This window comes from Urocitellus parryii, chromosome 7, assembly GCF_045843805.1.
Source record: "Urocitellus parryii isolate mUroPar1 chromosome 7, mUroPar1.hap1, whole genome shotgun sequence".
In the NCBI taxonomy this organism is placed as follows: domain Eukaryota; kingdom Metazoa; phylum Chordata; class Mammalia; order Rodentia; family Sciuridae; genus Urocitellus; species Urocitellus parryii.
Window position 1 is genome coordinate 67680364 of NC_135537.1, and position 17109 is coordinate 67697472.

A 17109-nucleotide genomic window follows, 5' to 3' on the forward strand; every position below is an offset into this window, starting at 1 on the left:
ATTGATAGCAGTCACTAAAGATTTGGTTTTGTCAAGGTATGGATTTTATTTTATTTTTTAAGTATTTCTTGAGGTAATCTAAATCCCACAGGCCAGTCATTGACAATAATGCATCTATTGCACTCAAAAAACCACTGTGACACAGGAAAGTAGGGACCAGAAACTCCAAACCTCGGTTCTTGTGTTCTAAGGAAAGATTTAAAATCAGACATCAAGTCATACAAGAAAACTTTATTAGAAGTGAATGTGAGGCTTAGCAAGAAGCACTCTCAAGGGGGAAAGTGGGTCGTCTCAAGTAGAGGACTACAAATAAGACTTTGTTGGCCCCAATTTTATTACTCTTTGCTGTTTACAAGATAATTTGGGACCACCTTTTCTACTCTCTGCTAACCAAGTGTTCAACTCCTCCTTCATGTTGCACAGTGCAGTTTTTGACCTTAGGTGTTCCTCTCTGGAACTGTCATGGGGTCATCCTATTTGGGGAGGGGGGGGTTGTAGGCTTCATCTACAAGTCAAACCCAAGTTAATGCGGGCACTGGGATCAGGTTCTGGTCAGGCCATTACCTTAGTGTAACTGCACTACTAAAGGAAACTTCCTTCCCAGACAATTGGAGACACTTCTGGCCATAATTCCTAGCTTTACATCAACATCAATGGACCCTGACAAGAGTTAGTCCAATTAATCCTTTCCTTGACACAATTTTCAACTAGTTCCCTTGCTTCTGTTTATTTTCTACAAATTAACTACCACCCTTTGCTTTCTTGTCTATTTTGGAAGTAATTTAAAGTAGGACCCTAAGATAATTTAAAGAATACTAGCGACCTTGCCTGTATTTCACTGCTTGTTGCTAGCTACTACCTAACAACAGGATTTTGGATTCCCTCTTTTACAATTTGATTCTGCTGTGTAGCTCATATTTGAGAGGCCTCTTACGGGCTAATAATATCTTCTGTACTTTGTAAGGAAATTTAAAAACCAAATGGTTACTTGTGCCATGTGTTCCTTGTTTTTGATTATCCTCTTATAATAAATGCAAGAAGAAAATAGGAGCAAAATAAAGCCATACTATTCTTTTTTCACAACATTTGACCTATAGCAAAAACAAGCCTGGCCAGCCATGGTAGCGCTCTCCTGTAATCCCAGCCACTCTGGACGCTGAGGCAGGAGGATGGCAGTTCAAAGCCAGTCTCAGCAACTTAGTGAGACTCTGTCTCAAAAACTAAAAAAAAAAAAACAAACAAAAAAACCTGGGGATGTGATAAGCAGCTGTTAAGCATCTCTGGATCACTGCCTGCGTGAAGGGGCAATGGGGTAGGTGTCTGGCTTGGTTTCTTTTCCTCAAGGCCACAAGGGAGTTGGAGTGGTGGTGGGGAAACACTGAGTCTAAATTATAAAGAAAAAAAGAGATGATGCAGAATGTCCAATGGTAGGAGTACTGGTTGTAACAATCAACTGCTGGAATTTAAAAAAGAAATGGGGTGGGGTGTAAGTGCAGAAAATTGCAAAAAAAAGAAAAAAAAAAGCAGCAAATAATACTAAGTCCAAAGAGCATAGCCAGGTTAAACATAACCCATCTGGTTGAGTAAATGAAGTTTTGTACAGTATTGTTATAAAAACAACTCAATAATCTAGGAAATTAAACTTGCTATTTATAATAAGGTTAATTTTTGTATTAGGAAGGGAAAAGCCATATAGCATTTTCCCAACTAATAATTAATGGCAGGAATTTTTTGACACTGTCCAGAATATATGTTCCACAGTCTTTGTCATTTGGAAGTTCCTACAGTCTAAAATATAATCATTCTTCTGCCATTAAGACCAATTCTTCCTGCAAACTGTCATGACAAAGAAATAATGACTAGCATTAAAAAGCACAAGATGCATCCACAAAAAGATAATTACCACTTTCCTAAGCACCTATGGATTACAAGCCTCAGGGAAATCTTTCAAGGTTTTAAGAACTCACATCCCATACTAAAAGTGTCTGAACTTGACACCAAGGAAGTTATATTACTTACCATTATGAATCTCACTTTTTCTTCACCTTGGGTATCTTACCACAGGACACAGCTGGAATGTCAAGTTTCCTAATAGCTGTGTTGCTTAAAATATATGATTCAGATAGTGGCTATTTTATTCACTCAATCATTTGACAGTCATTTTTTGAACATGTATATTGTGTTAGAAATAGTCTTAGCTATGGATTTAAAGAGATGGAAGAACATAATCCTTGCCCTCTAAAACGTTCAGAGTCTAAGGAGCACAGGGAGTAATGTTTTCTGAAACTTTTTGATAAACAACCCTTCTCAGTTTAAAAACAACAAAAATAACAAATTTTTGAACACACACTTCTGACGTATATTTATTCATGAATTTTGTATATGAACTATCAAATGTACATTTTAAAACATGACAAAGATAAAATTTAAAAGAATAATAAATAATTATGAATGGAATCTTTTGCTATCCATCTGTATGAAAATGAAATTGGGCCTATATATTTCATCACTTACCAAAAGATTAATTCCAGATGTATTAAAACCTCAAATCTTGGAGACTACATATATAACATAGATATACGGAGAAACTTAAACAAGACCAGAAACTAAGAAGTTAATAAAATAACATATTTGACTTGTTTTGAAAAGCAATTTTGGAATCCAGGGATACAGTTCAGTGATAAAGTGCTTGCCTAGCAAGCTCAAGGCCCCAGGGTTCAAACCCTAACACTACCAAAGAAAAAGCAATTTTTAGTAGGATAAAAAATATAAAGTGATATTAATACACAATAAGTTTGGGGGTAAATGTGCAACCTAGTGAGCAGACAGAGGTTAATGAATAGCAGGGAATAAGCAATTCTATAGAAACTGGGCAAAGAACATAAATAGGCATTTAATAAAGAGAAAATCCATGTGGTCAATAAACTGAAAAAAAAACATGTAAACTCACTTGTAATAAGAGAATGCAGATTAACATAACAATGTGAATAATCACTTAAACCTCATCAGGCTGGCAAAAATCAAAATGATACAATGTTACTGGTAGAAAATTCTTCATATATTTCTACAAAATGTAAATTATTCCAGCACTTTAGAAAACAACAAAGCAAAACCTATTCTTATAAATAACCTTTTAACCCAATAATTGTGACCACAAGAATCTAAAGCAGTGTGGTGGAGTATACACCTGTAATCCCAGCAATTTGGGAGACTGAGGTAGTGGGATTCCAAGTGCATGGCCAGCCTGGGCAACTTAGTGAGATCTGTCTCAAAATAAAATATAAAAAGGGTTGGGGATATGTTTCAGGGGTTCAGCACCTCTGGGTTTCAATCTCTACCAAAACAAAAACAACAACAAAACAAAACTATGACTTAGGTTATAAGGCAGAAGAGTGTTTAACAGTTCCATTGCAAGTCTCCTCTTCCCCCTCCTCCTTTTTTTTTTTTTTTTGCTGGGGGGGGGCATGAGTTGTGGGGACAGAACCCAGGGGTACTTTACCAGTGGGCTACATCCCCAGCATTTTTCTTTATTTTGAGACAGGATCTTTCTAAGTTGTTTAAGGCCTCACTAAATTGCTGAGACTAGCCTTGAACTTGTAATCCACCTACCTCAGCCTAACTGGTTGCTGGGATTACAGGCTTGTGCCACTGAGCCTGGCAGGTGTTTCTAAATAAACAAGCAGGAAGGAGAAACTGTAGATTGAAATAGATGCAAGAGACGTACCCGCAAAAGTAACATGTGGCTCTTTTTGGATGTGGATTCAAATAAACCATCTAGATAAACTGTAAAAAACAAAAAAAGACATGAAGGTAAATTTGAACACTTATTTAATATTAGGAACTAATTATTGTTTTAGATGTAACAATGGTATTATAGTTATATTCTTAAAAAACTATTTATCATTTAGTGATATACAGTGAAATATTTATGAATGGAATGACCTGAGATGAGTTTCAAAAGAATAAGAGGAGCAACTAGGTGTGGTGGCACTCACCTGTAATTCCAGTGACTCAGGATGCTGAAGCCAGAAGATCACAAAGTTTGAGGCCAGCCTTGGCAATTTAATAAGAACCTTGTCTCAAAAAATAAAAAGGGTTGGGCTGGGGATGTGGCTCAAGCGGTAGCGCGCTCGCCTGGCATGCGTGCGGCCCGGGTTCGATCCTCAGCACCACATACAAAGATGTTGTGTCCGCCGAATACTAAAAAATAAATATTAAAAAAAAAATTCTCTCTCTCTCTCTCCCTCTCTCTCTCTCACTCTCTCTTTAAAAAAAAAAAATTAAAAAAAAAATAAAAAGGGTTGGATATGTAGGTTGGTGGTACTTTGTCTCTGTGTTCCATCCCAGAAAAAGGGAGGAAGGAAAGGAAAAATCAGAGGAGGGGAAAGCTTGTAGTTATATAAGATGTAGCTGTATACTGGCTGATGAATACAAGAGGATTCCTAGTACTATATTTTTGTGTATATGTGATATTTTCCATAACCACAAATTTCAAAACAAAACATAAAAAAGAGCCTTGTAAGTCAAATCAATCCCAAGGGCTGGATTTATTCATTCATGCATTTATTTATTTATTTATGGATACTGGGGATTGAACACAGGGGCACTTAATCACTGAGCCATATCCACAGTCTTTTTTTATTTTGAGACAGGATCTCACTAAGTTGTTTAGGGCCTCCTAACTTGCTGAGGCTGGCCTCAAACTTCTGATCCTCCTGTCTCAGCCTCTCCAGTCTCTGGAATTACAGGCATGTGCTGCTGTGCCCAGATCAAGGGCTAGATTTATAACAAGGAATATCACAATTTCGGAAAGGTTGTGGTCTCTTGACACATTTGAATACAGAACTTTTCTGTCACTTCATATGACAATGAAGAGAAGAATATTCTTTTTAGAATAACCAAAATTATATGACAAAATTAAAATTGCTTAACAACTTGTCACTAGGCACAGTAAAAATATTCTTTTAATTGAGCTTTACAAGACTAAAGAAGATTAAAATCTTATCACCTATCAAAAATTTCTGCCTATTATTGTGATTAAAGGAGCTTTGTAGTCAATGGGCACTGTCTATATCCCTGACTCTAATCTCCAGTGAGATAATGTTGGTTTTCACAATTGGCCTAGACTGGACTGGACAGTAGTTCAACCTCTCCCACACACATCCAACCTTAACTTATCTTAAAACCTCTGTGGGCATGTCATTACTTAACACAATGATATTTTGCTATCAAGGTTTTCCTGAATTCTAATGTAGATACTCGAGCCCCATTTCAGTGCGTTATATTTTTTACATAGATGTATTCAAAGCTGGCAGGGGGTGGGGTGAGGAATTAATCCAACCTCTCTTCATCAAATGAGGTTGCCATTAAACCCATTATGAGAAACAGTCTGTTGTGGACCTTTGACTGTTCCCTACTTTACTAACCAGTGGATCATCCAGTGGATCATAACTGGACAAATTGATTATATGTCCTCCATTGTGATTATAGTGACAAGCCTGGAATTATCCTTGGCATTTGACAAATGTTACACAATAGGTTTTCAAAAATACTCTGAGAATGTTCACTGTGCAGGTTAGGAAAAGGAGACCCAGGGAGGCTGTCTTGGCCAAGGATACACACAGCTGACCAATGGCATGGACATATTTTGAAATCGGTCTGACTCCAAAGTCCACATTCTGTCCACAACAAAATATAACATCTGTCTACCAATATGGATTAGAGGGATTAAATCTCTACATGGAAGGAAGCTCAGAGTTTGGTCCTTTCTATTGCATAATATACCTAAAAATGAATAAACCTCTTTCCCTAAAAATGGTATTACAGTCTTATTTTTCTGGGGAATCTGAAGATATAGAGAAATCAAGGAACTTTTTCAAGGCCACACAGTTAAGTTAGAGAGCTCTGGCACTTTTTCTTTTATTCATTAAATACTCCAAAGCAGATAAAGTTTTTGTTTTCTTGATTCTGTCAAGAAAGCTGAGTCATTAATCTGGGTCAAAAACTCCAGGATTAAATACATTAAAAAGAAAACAAAAGTCCATTTTTTCTAATATTCTCAAATGGATTGCCCTGTATCTATCTGTATTTGTCTTCAAACTTAGCTATGCAGAACAATCACCTAAGATTCTAAGTAGAGACTTGGGCATATATATTTTAAATAGCTCCACTGATCTTGTGGAAGAGACCAAAATTGTATAGTTATCTATTGCTTCCTAACAAATTGCCACGCAACTTATCAGCTCAACACAATATTCAATTATTTTCTCTTGGTTTCTGTGCATCAGAAGTCGATGTGCAGCTTAGCTGAATGTCTGCCTCTCTCACAAGGCTGCAATCAAGTTGCCAGCTCGGGTTCCAGTCAATTCAAGACTCCAGAGAGAGAGGGGATCTCCTTCCAAGTTCAAGTTCCATGGCTTATAGCAGGATTTAGTTTCCCACAAGCTGATGACTGGAGGTTCATTACTGGCCGTTGGCCACAGTCCTCCCTCAGTTTTTTGCCATGTGGGCCTCTCCTTAGTGAAGCTCATATATGTCATTGGTTTCCCTCAGAGGAAGGAAAGAAGAACCAAAAGCAAGCAAGCAAGATGGAAGCCACAGTCATTTTGTAATTTAATAAATGACATCCTCTAATTCTTGCTATATTCAAGTCATTAGAAGCAAGTCAGTAGGTCCACTCTATGCTCAAAAGGAGGAAAACACACAAAAGTTTGACTACCAAGAGGTAAGGCTTAATGGGGACACCTTATAGGCTGCCTATCACAAAGTTGTAAATGAAGCATTTAAAGAAAAAAACATGGTGGTAACAATATTTACCAGCTCTAACAAAGGCTAGATTCAAAGATTCTCCAGTAGCAATAAGCATACTCAGTACTGAGATCTTAGTTTTAAAGACCATTCTAGGGCTCCTTGGAAAAATGGCTGATTCTAGGATGGGGACAGAAATACAATATGGCCTGGAGCATCCTGGAGATCTAGAAAAAAGGAGGTAATCAAAAGACAAAAAGGACACACAAGACAACCTAAAAGAGTTTCCAGTAGCCAAATCTGGAACAATTTGAGCAACAAATAAAAATCATAGTATAAATATAAAATGACATATGAATAAACGTATAAGAAGCTATAGTAAATGACTGAGTATAAATAAATGGGAAGAAGAGACAAATCTTCCTTATAGAGGAATTCCAAATAATGTATAGATATTGCCCTTCAGGAGTCGAAGCTTAATCCTATACTTCCTTGACAGTGGGCAGGATTTAGTGACTTTCTGTCAAGGGCAAGAATATGGAAAGGGGAAAAACGCAACTTTATAGTGGAGAAACTAGCAAACACGATGCTGATCAGATGATAAAAGTTAACACCATTATTAAATTATGCTGATATTATATGATGAAACAAGCATCTCACTATATTTTCCTCAAACCCTATAATCACAGTCCAATTATGTGCAAGTATCAGGCAACTCAAACCGTGGGACATTTTACAAAATACCTGAGCAGATACCCAAACCTGTCATGGCTATATCAAGATCATGAAAAACAAAAAAGTAAGAAATTTTCACAAACCAGAGGAGACTAAGGACACATGATGACTAAATGCAATGTGACATCTCGGATACGATCCTGAAAGAGAAAAAGGACATTAGTAGAATCTAAATAAAGTGTGCAGTCTAGTCCATAATAATGTACCAATGCTGGTTGTTTCATTTTATAAATGTATTCCAGTAATATAAGATGCTAACATTAAAGGAAAATAGATGAGGGATACAAAGGAATTTCATCCACTCTTTTTGCGATTTTTCTGCGAATCTAAAATAAGTTTACTAAAAACAAAAGGCAAAGTATCCTGTTTGTAACTTTAAGTGTGATGACTGTAAGATTTCCCCAAACATTAGCTTCAAGCTCAACACATTTCAAACCCTCTTTTTTCCTTCACTAGCCACATACTTCCAGTGTCAAACAACTATGACAGTCCATTTGTATCCCAGCATTAAGTGAGATGGTATACAGCTAGACTAGGAGAATTCCTAAAAGTCATTCCATTATTGGGAGAGACAGCAATAACTTATGGCGAAGTGGCCCAGATTCCAAAAATGTTCAGGGCCACTCCAAGGGCACTTAAGACAAAGGGAAGTGTGAAAGAAGGGAAGCTGGAAAGGAAAAACAGGTGTTAACTGGACTTTATTTGGACACATTCTTTTTAAAGTACAAGACAAGCTGGTCATGGTGGTACATGTAGCCTATAATCCCAGAGACTCAGGAGGCTGAGGTAGAAGAATCACAAATTTGAGGCCAGCCTCAGCAATTTAGCAAGGCCCTAAGCAGCTCTGTGAGACTCTGTCTCAAACAACAACAACAAAAAAAGGACTGAGGATGTGGCTCAGTGGTTAAGCACCTCTGGGTTCAGTCCCCAGTACCAAAAAAAAAAAGTAAAGACAACATATGACCATGTGAACTCCGTACCAAGGTCCCCCTTTGGGCCATGGAAAGAGCAAATGAAAGTCAGGGCCCTGAAGTACATGCATTAACTTAGCAGTAAATCCACCTTAGAAGTATCTCAGAAGAAACAAGTGTCCTTTGCCAGAAACCCAACTGTCTATTGCACCCCCCATTCATTCAGCTCAGTTCTTGCTTTTTCAGTAAACCTCAAATCAAGCACCCACTACTTCCTAAATGTTCCTTAAGCCACCAGTAAGCTCAGACTAGTCTCCTAGGACCCTTTGTACTTCCATCATAACATGTGATCACATTTCTTAAATTTGTGTTTTTAATCTCCAAATTACCCTGTAGCCTCACTCTAGGCGTGGTTCAAGGATTTTTGTTTTTAAAATATATTTGTATTGTCATAATAGGCTCCCAATAAGTCCTTGTTGAGTAAATGTTTTAAAGTTCTTGCTGAAGGAGGGAATTCCTTGGGTAGGAAGACTTGAATCACTTAGGGCAAGAACTTCTGAGCTCAAGCACCTACCCAGTAACCTCCTGGAACAACTGCAATGGGAGGGTAAGAGAGACAGCCAATGAGCAACAGTCTCTTGAAAAGCCAAAAAGAAATACAGATAGTCGTCTTCTACATGTTAATGTTTTATCACTCCTAAACACATTTCCTTGCTGAATTTGGCTAATTATACATGCAAGGATCATATTATCAGGGCAAGATTAGGTATTTAAGAAGCATGTACCACAATGATCCAGACTACAAAGACACTGGACCTGAAGGCAGTACTGTAAAAATCTTCATCCACTTTGAGCAAACCCCCTCTCCTACTCCTCCCAAACAGAAAGGCACCCCGGACGTGAGGTTCGCAGTATAAAGATCTGCTGGGTGAAACCAAGTCCCCACAGCATGGGACGAAAAGTGCAACACAGGTTAGGATTAAGACTCACAGCATAATACACACTTGCGGTTACCTTCAGAATGTGGGTCTTCCTACACACCTAGAGCATGACGTTTACAAACAAAAGTATTTCCCAGGGCGGAGCAGTGAAGACACAAAGCCAAGGCCTGGCGAAAGCACACGCCCATCACGGACTCCTGCGCGTGCGCACACCGACGGGGAAAGGTGGCTGCCGGCGCTGGAGGTGGTAGCCACACCTTCCGCCCGCGGCTCCCTGAGCCCGCCTCCGAGCCGGAACAAACAGTTAATTGGTCAGCCTGATCCCGGCTCGGGGCGGGGATTGGCTGATTGACAGCAACGTCCCGGGACAGCCAATCTGAAAGCCGGAGTAGCAGGAGAAGGTGCTGGCTGCCGCGCGGCCGAGGTAAGTGAGTCTGGGGACTCTGAAGAACGGTTGGCAGGGGGGGAAATGAAGCGGCCCAGGGATTGACGGCGGTGGGACGCCGCGGTAACAGGGCAGGAGCTGAAGTAACCCGGGTCTGGGAGGCCGGCGGGCTTCCATAGGCCGGCCGGGCGTCTGCTCCAGGATCGAAGGGAGGCAGTGATGTGCTAGACAGCGGGCGGTTCCGAGAGCCTTGGTGGGCCGGGTGCTTCGGTGGGGCTGAGAGAAGTTGCCTCGCCCACCGGACTGGGACGCGCTCACCCACCCACCTATCCCACGTCTCCTGCCCCTCCCCCGTCTCCTGACGGTCTTGGGAACCCCAGTTTCCGTGCTGGCCGCCAGGCGGCGTTTCCCCTCGGTGTTGTGCCCTCTCCCGGGCCTCGTGGAGCCAGCCTCGCGGACTCCAGGGGAGGAGCATACCCGGGGTTCTGCCTGGGAGGTTTAACCGGCTACACCTGGATTGCATTGCGCCGTCACTGTTTGCCTCCCAGGACTTCCCAATATGTATTTCCCTGACCATGCCCAGGATTTGCATGAAGCCCTAGATAAGTAGGCCTTTGAGCGTTTTAAGAAATTATGAAAATCTTCAGACTATAAAGTTAAGCAAATAATATGAAGAACTCAATGTATGCCTCACCCATTTTCAGTAATTATTAATTTATGGCCACTCTTGTTCCCTCTCCGGGTTGTTTTGAAGTATGTATATGCCATATATCATTTCATCTCTTTTATGTATTCACTTTTTTTCATGATCAATAGTTAAACTTTACCTCTAACCATTTGCTTTTTAGAGAAGTTGAGTAAAATAAGGCACACATTAAAAAGTATGAACACCGCTAATTTAGTTGTACTACAAGAATGTACTACAGGTTTCACAACCCTGTGTTCAGATTCTCAAAATCACCAGAAACAAAGGTACCAAATAATGTAGGCATTAATGTTACGCTTTGAGCAGTAATAATTATATTGCTAATTTCTGTTTATGGAACTCTTACTATGTATAAAGCCCTGTGCAGTTGTTTCCACCAATTCGTATAATTTTTACAACAGTCTTATGAAGTAGGAGTTATCCTCATTTTACAGTTGAGGAGAAAAAGTTAATTTGCCTAAAAATTATGCTACTGAAAGGGGAGGGCTGGAATTCAGGAGGGCTACTCTTGGGCTTTCTCCTTGCAAAAATTTTGCTCTTTAACCTTAACCCAATATCCTAAGAGTTGAATAGGAAACTGATGTGTAAAATTATTTCTTCTGAGCTACAAATCTGTAATGGGGGATGGGACAATAACCTGGAAGTGTGAGTACAAAACAATATTGAGAGGTATTTTTGTTTTTTTTTAAACAGTAAATGATTAATACAATTAACTTTGAGGTTATTAATAAAGTTCATAAACATAGTTTAACAAATACAAGTATTAAAATATTTTTATTCTTGCCATTAAAGGGGAAAGAAATAGGGGAAATGTACATGATGCATAATCTCTACCATTTCTTTAGCACATGGCAAATACTGGATATTCATAGTGGTTATTTCATCTGTATCCCTCATCTTCCCAATATTACATTAGTTGAACATGGCTATTATGGAAGTAAATAGTTTAAGAGGAATAAAGAACTACAAGAGACAGGTGGCTTATTCAGAGCACAGTAGAATAATCCTGTTAAATTGAAGTTTAGGCTGGGTGCATTGGTACTTGCTTATAATCCCACCAATTTGGGAGGCTGAAACAGGAAGAGTGCCAAGTTTGAGGCCCACTTCACCAACTTAGGGAGACCCTGTCTCAAAATAAAAAAACATAGGTCAGGGGAAATAGTATGATCAGTGGTAAAGAACTGCTGGGGTTCAGTTCCCAGTCCAAAAATAAATGAAGTAATTAATTAATTGAAGTTTAGGATTCCTACCATAAGAGAGTGATTCAGAATTCTCAGAGTAAGGTCAGATTGCTTGTGAAGGAACTTGAGTCCATGTCTAAGGAGTTTAACTTAATGAACATGGAAGTGTTCAAGGTTATTTCATTGGAAGCTATTGAGCTGGCACTGTCAAACATAACTTTACCTGAGATGTGAAAGAATTATTGGGCTGACATGATTGATGAACATAAAAGAAATAGATGTGGGTAACTGGTGAATTAATGGACATAAGGAAAGGAATGAAGAAAGCAAATAGCCTGAAAAAGCCGGGCAAGGGGAGACAGCATAGTACAGTAGATACTGAAGTACTGATAAACTTCAGTTTCTACAGTTTGTTTTCTTGGGCAGTCTTGCTGTATCACTGCTGTTCAACATGTTGATTTCTATTCAGCACTCAGATATTTGATTTTTTATTTTGTTCTATTGATAGAAATCACAAAATTAAGAAAAGTAATTAAAAAAATGACACTGTAATCCCATCTTCAAAAGATATCCATTGATGATGCTTTACTGTATATTCTAGACATGGGGTTGACTGCCCATAGCTTGAGGCCTAAAGTGGCCTGAGACCCATTTTGTATGAACTAGAGCCATGAGCATTTTTTTTTTCATTTGTAAGTGATTGAAAAAAAATTCCTTTAAAGACTATTTTGTGACAAATAGTAATTGTGTGAAATTCAAATTTTAGTGTTTTATCAGAATTGGTTACTCATGTTTATTTACATATTATCTATGACTGCTTTCCCATTATAAGGATAATGGAGCAAGTTTGACAGACCATATCACCCACAAACCTAAAAGATTTATTTACTGATCTGTCACATAAAAAGATTTGTCAGCCTCTCTTCTTGACTGTGTGTGTGTGTGAGAGAGAGAGAGAGTTGGTTGCTGGAGATTGAACCTGGGGCTTCACACATGCTAGGCAAATGCTCAATCACTGAGCTATATTGCTATCCCTTGACCTAAATGAATATGTCTAAACACAGTTATTTAGAAAAATGAGATTATATTCAGTGTTTTATGATACAGCTTATATATGGAGCATCTTTCATTTTCAGAACTAAAATTATCATTTATTTATTTTGCAGTACTGGGGATTGAACCCATGACCTCATGTATGCTAGGCAAATTCTCTTATCACTGAACTATATTCCCAGCCCTATTTGTTTATATTTTATTTATTATTAGTATTTATTTTTTGTGGTGTGGGGCTGGAACCTTGGCCTTGTGCATGCTAGGCCAGCATTCTGCCACTGCCGCAGTCTGGCTGGGCACAAAATAACCAAGCTGCCACACAGCCTTGTAGGTTCAAACAGCAACCTTTATTCCTGAACTCTCACCGGTGCAGGATCCGCCCTAATCCCAGCAGGATCCGCCCTAATCCCAGAGCAGGGTCACCATTCAACCATTCCCTCTGGCAAAAATGCCAGGCGTCATTCTGACTAAACTGTGGCTTTCAACATGCCACCATGCTATGCCTCAGCCCCTACATTATCTTTTTAATGTCTTTTAGGTATGGATGAGTTACTGTTGTGTATTTAACCAACCTTTTGTTAGATATTTTCTTTTAAAAAACTATTCATATTCTCAAGAGAATAACTTTCAGTTCAGATTCAGAGTCAGATTATTTCTTTAGGATGACTTTGTAGACATGAAATTGCTGAGTATAAACGTGAAAGCACTGTTTTGTGTACGTACTGCTAGGGCATCCACCAGAAAGGTTATACTTTGCTCATGTTATTACCAATACTGAGGTATCCCCATTTTCATCTTTGCTAGGTATCAAACCCAGGGTCTGTCTCACGCAAAGCACAGTCACATAACCAGCCTCATCTTTGCCAATTTCACAAGGAAAAAGTTATAACAGTTTAACATTTATTTGATTATTAGTGATATCATTGAAGATTTTTTTACATTTTATTTTCCATTTGTGTTTCTACACATTTCCAGTTGTATTCTATGCCTACTGATGTCCTATGCCTTTTTTCCCATTGGGCTTCTAATATTTCACTTATTGATTTGCAAGCACGTGTTCATCAGTGATATTCATCATTTGTTATATTAAGTTGCACATATATGGCTCTGCCTCTGAAAAGCAGCACAATGGATAGTAAAATTGCTATATGAAGAGCTGTTTTAGGGACCAGTACATGCCACCTCTAGATCACTTCTTTCATTTATTCTTTTGAAGGTGTCAGCCAGTCAGGCTACAAACCATTATTACCAAATAAATTGTATAAACATTTGATACTATTTAACAGATTAGCTTATGCATCTGGATTTGACTAGCATGAGTTGGTTGTGGTTACAATATAAAAACTCAGACAAATAGGAAAACTCTGAAAAAACACATACATCATATTGTATTTTAAATATATAAGTATTTTTATAAAGCAGTATAACTTTTTTAACCTTTAAGAAATTTTCTTACTTTTTGAAATCTCATTTAATCCCAGTCTATTTGGATTCAGGTAGAGAGTGCAAAATATAGTTAAGTACATACAGAACAGTGGTCTCATACAATTATAAATGCAGCTAGAAAGTTCTTATCTCTGGTGACATCAGATCCATCATGTCATATGGCAATGCATTATGTGTTTGTGGTTACGCCAGTATAAACAAACCTGTGCTGACAGTTGTATAAGAGTACAGCGCACAAAATTATGTATGGTAGAGGATATTTAATAATGATGATAAATACTACTGGTTTATATACTTACTTTTCTATACTTCCTATCATTATTTTAAGGAGTACTACTTATTAAGAAAGAAGAGTTTATTGTAAAACAATATGCTATGTTGCTGTTGCAGCAGCTTGTACCTTACATCCTGTGCTTACTTTGTCTCTTGATTGCATCAAGGGGCCACATTGAGCGTTTAACCTTTACTATCTAGGTTTGTGTGAGTACATTCTCTGATGTTAGCATAATGATCTCAGAATGTATTTCCATCTTAAGCGATGCATGACTACATTTTAAAATGTATTTGGAAAAATACTTTGAACTATAAGCTTTGATTGCATAAATATTATTGCTTAGAATGAGGCTAAATTTATATAATTTTTTAAAAAGTGAGTTGATTTAGACTGAACTATTAAGAGTATTTGAATATGGCAAAAATCATAAAGGATGAATGTCTGAAATAGGAAAATAGGAATTTATAGCCTACGTGGTTTCCCCAAGTCTGTATATTGTTAATGTTTATTGTTTACTTATATAGTCCAAAGTTTGAATAATTTTTATGTCTTTACTTCTTAGATTTATTCACTTACTTAATCTTAAAAATGCTACTGGTCTTCAAAAGAATTACAAAAGTAGTGTATTCTGTTGAAAAAAAAAACAGTAACAGAAGGGCAAGTGCAAAAAGGAAAAAATAAATGGCTGATCCTATTAACAAGCCTCAGATACAGTCAATGTTATGGTAGCTTTTCAAATCTTTTTTTCTTTGTGTTTACACAAGATACCTATTGCACCACTATTTCTACTGTGTTTTAGGTGTTTGTGTGTTTGTTTGTTTTGTGGTACTAGGGATCTAACTCAAATCCAGAGCTTCACACATGCTAAGTGCTTATACTACCAAGAAGCTACATACCTAGCCCCTATTTTTTTTTAAATGAAATAATATATACTTGTTTGTTTGGAACTTTTTTTATTTAATATTTTATTATGCAAATATTTTCATGCATAGCTTTTTGAAAACCAAAATATTGAGAAGTTGTTGTCCTTAAAGATTTGTCATTTTTTTGTTTTCTTTTTTAAAAATGTCCACAAATTTACATTAGGTATGTTGAATTTAACTGTTTCCTTATTGATATGCGTTTACACTGCCTCTAGATTTTTTTTTCTTTCACAACTAATGCTTCAGTGAATAACTTTAAGATTTCAAAAACTAAACTACTTTATTTAAAAAGATATAGTTTGCTGAGTTTTCACAGTAGAGCAGTACATGTAACATGCAAGGGACTAATTATTATACAACTTGTCGGAATCACTTCTACAGTGAATTTTCATCATGTCTGTCCTTGGGCCAAGGGCAGCATTTTCAGTCAGAAAGTATTGTTGATTTCCAAGTAGTTTATTTGTACTTACTGATCACTGAAAGTATTTGAACTGTCTTTTCAAAGCACTGTTTTAAAATTAATGCCAAGCTATTTAATTCATTTGCCTGGGACTGCTTAAAATTACAAAAGTACTTCAAGAAGAAAATACTTGTCACTCAATGTGTGGTTATATTCCAGAGATCCTCACATGCAAATAACAGGTCTTTAAGTAGAAACAGAACCTCTCTTGCTGACTTTTTGTTTTTATGTATATATTTATTTATTTTTGTGATACTGGGGATTGAACCCAGGAGTACTCTACCACTGAGCCACACCCCAGCCTCTCTTTTTAAAAAACTTTTGAGACAGCAGGGTCTAAGTTGCCCAAGCTGGCCTTGAACTTGCCAGCTTCTTGCCTCAGACTCCTGAGTAACTGGGGTTAGAGGCCTTGGTGCCTGGCTCTTATTGACATTTATCCTACAGAGAGACAAATAACTTTAAATATGTCCTTCAGAAGTTTAAATTCACCTTGAAGACCATTAACTTGAAAAAAACATTTTTTTGTCAAGTTTTAATTAGCTTGTGTTCATAGATATTCAGCCAATTTTACTTTTTTGTTGAGAGATGTAATACAGGGCTTAAGATTTATTCATTATGGATTGAGCAAAATGATACTATGTCAGATTCTATACTAGGTACTGGGAAAATATATATGTGTGTATATATAAAATATATATTTCTACTTAGTTTTGCATGAGCATGTGGAATATTATTTTTAATTACTGCTAGTACATGGTACCTAGAGGTTAAATACTTTATCATTGTTTTATAGTTATGGTAAAGTATTCTGTCATAAAGTCTAGACTAGCCTGATGTGAGGTATAGTAGTAGACACTGGACTTGAATTTCAAAGTTTAATTTCAAAAAAATAGTGTAAATACTGGGGAATGAAATTGACCAAATTATGTTTTGAGCTTATAGAATGTATCACAGTGAATAAAAAAATAATGCACAAATAAAAAAATAAAATTCTGACAAGTTCAAGTTGTTATAAGTGAGAACATTTTAAAAAATAAATATTTAGCCTGGCATGGTGGCACATGCCTGCAATCATAGCAACTCAGGAGGCTAAGGTAGGAGGACTGCAATTTCAAGGCAACTTAGGAACACCCTGTCTCAGAATTTTTATAAAGTGCTAGGGGTATAGCTCAGTGACAGAGCACCCTTGAGTTCAATCCCAACTATTGAAAATTGAAAATCAAATAAAATTTATCTGTTCTTCTTGTACCCTAAAAGAATATAGGGACAAAATGAAGGAAGGACATATTCTCAAAGAACAGAAACTTTAAATTGAATAAAGTTGTTTGAACTTTTTACTTCATGGTT

The 17109-nt window shown here is 37.4% G+C and overlaps 1 protein-coding gene across 1 annotated transcript in view; it reads left to right on the top strand.

Annotated features, from left to right (window-relative positions):
- Window positions 1-9709: 9709 nt before the first annotated feature.
- Window positions 9710-17109, top strand: part of Mtfr1 (mitochondrial fission regulator 1) — a 55920-nt gene continuing 48520 nt past the window's right edge. Inside the window, exon 1 of the mRNA XM_026410036.2 lies at window positions 9710-9758. The gene's annotated coding sequence lies outside the window, so the exon portion shown is untranslated. The remainder of the gene's footprint in view (window positions 9759-17109) is intronic.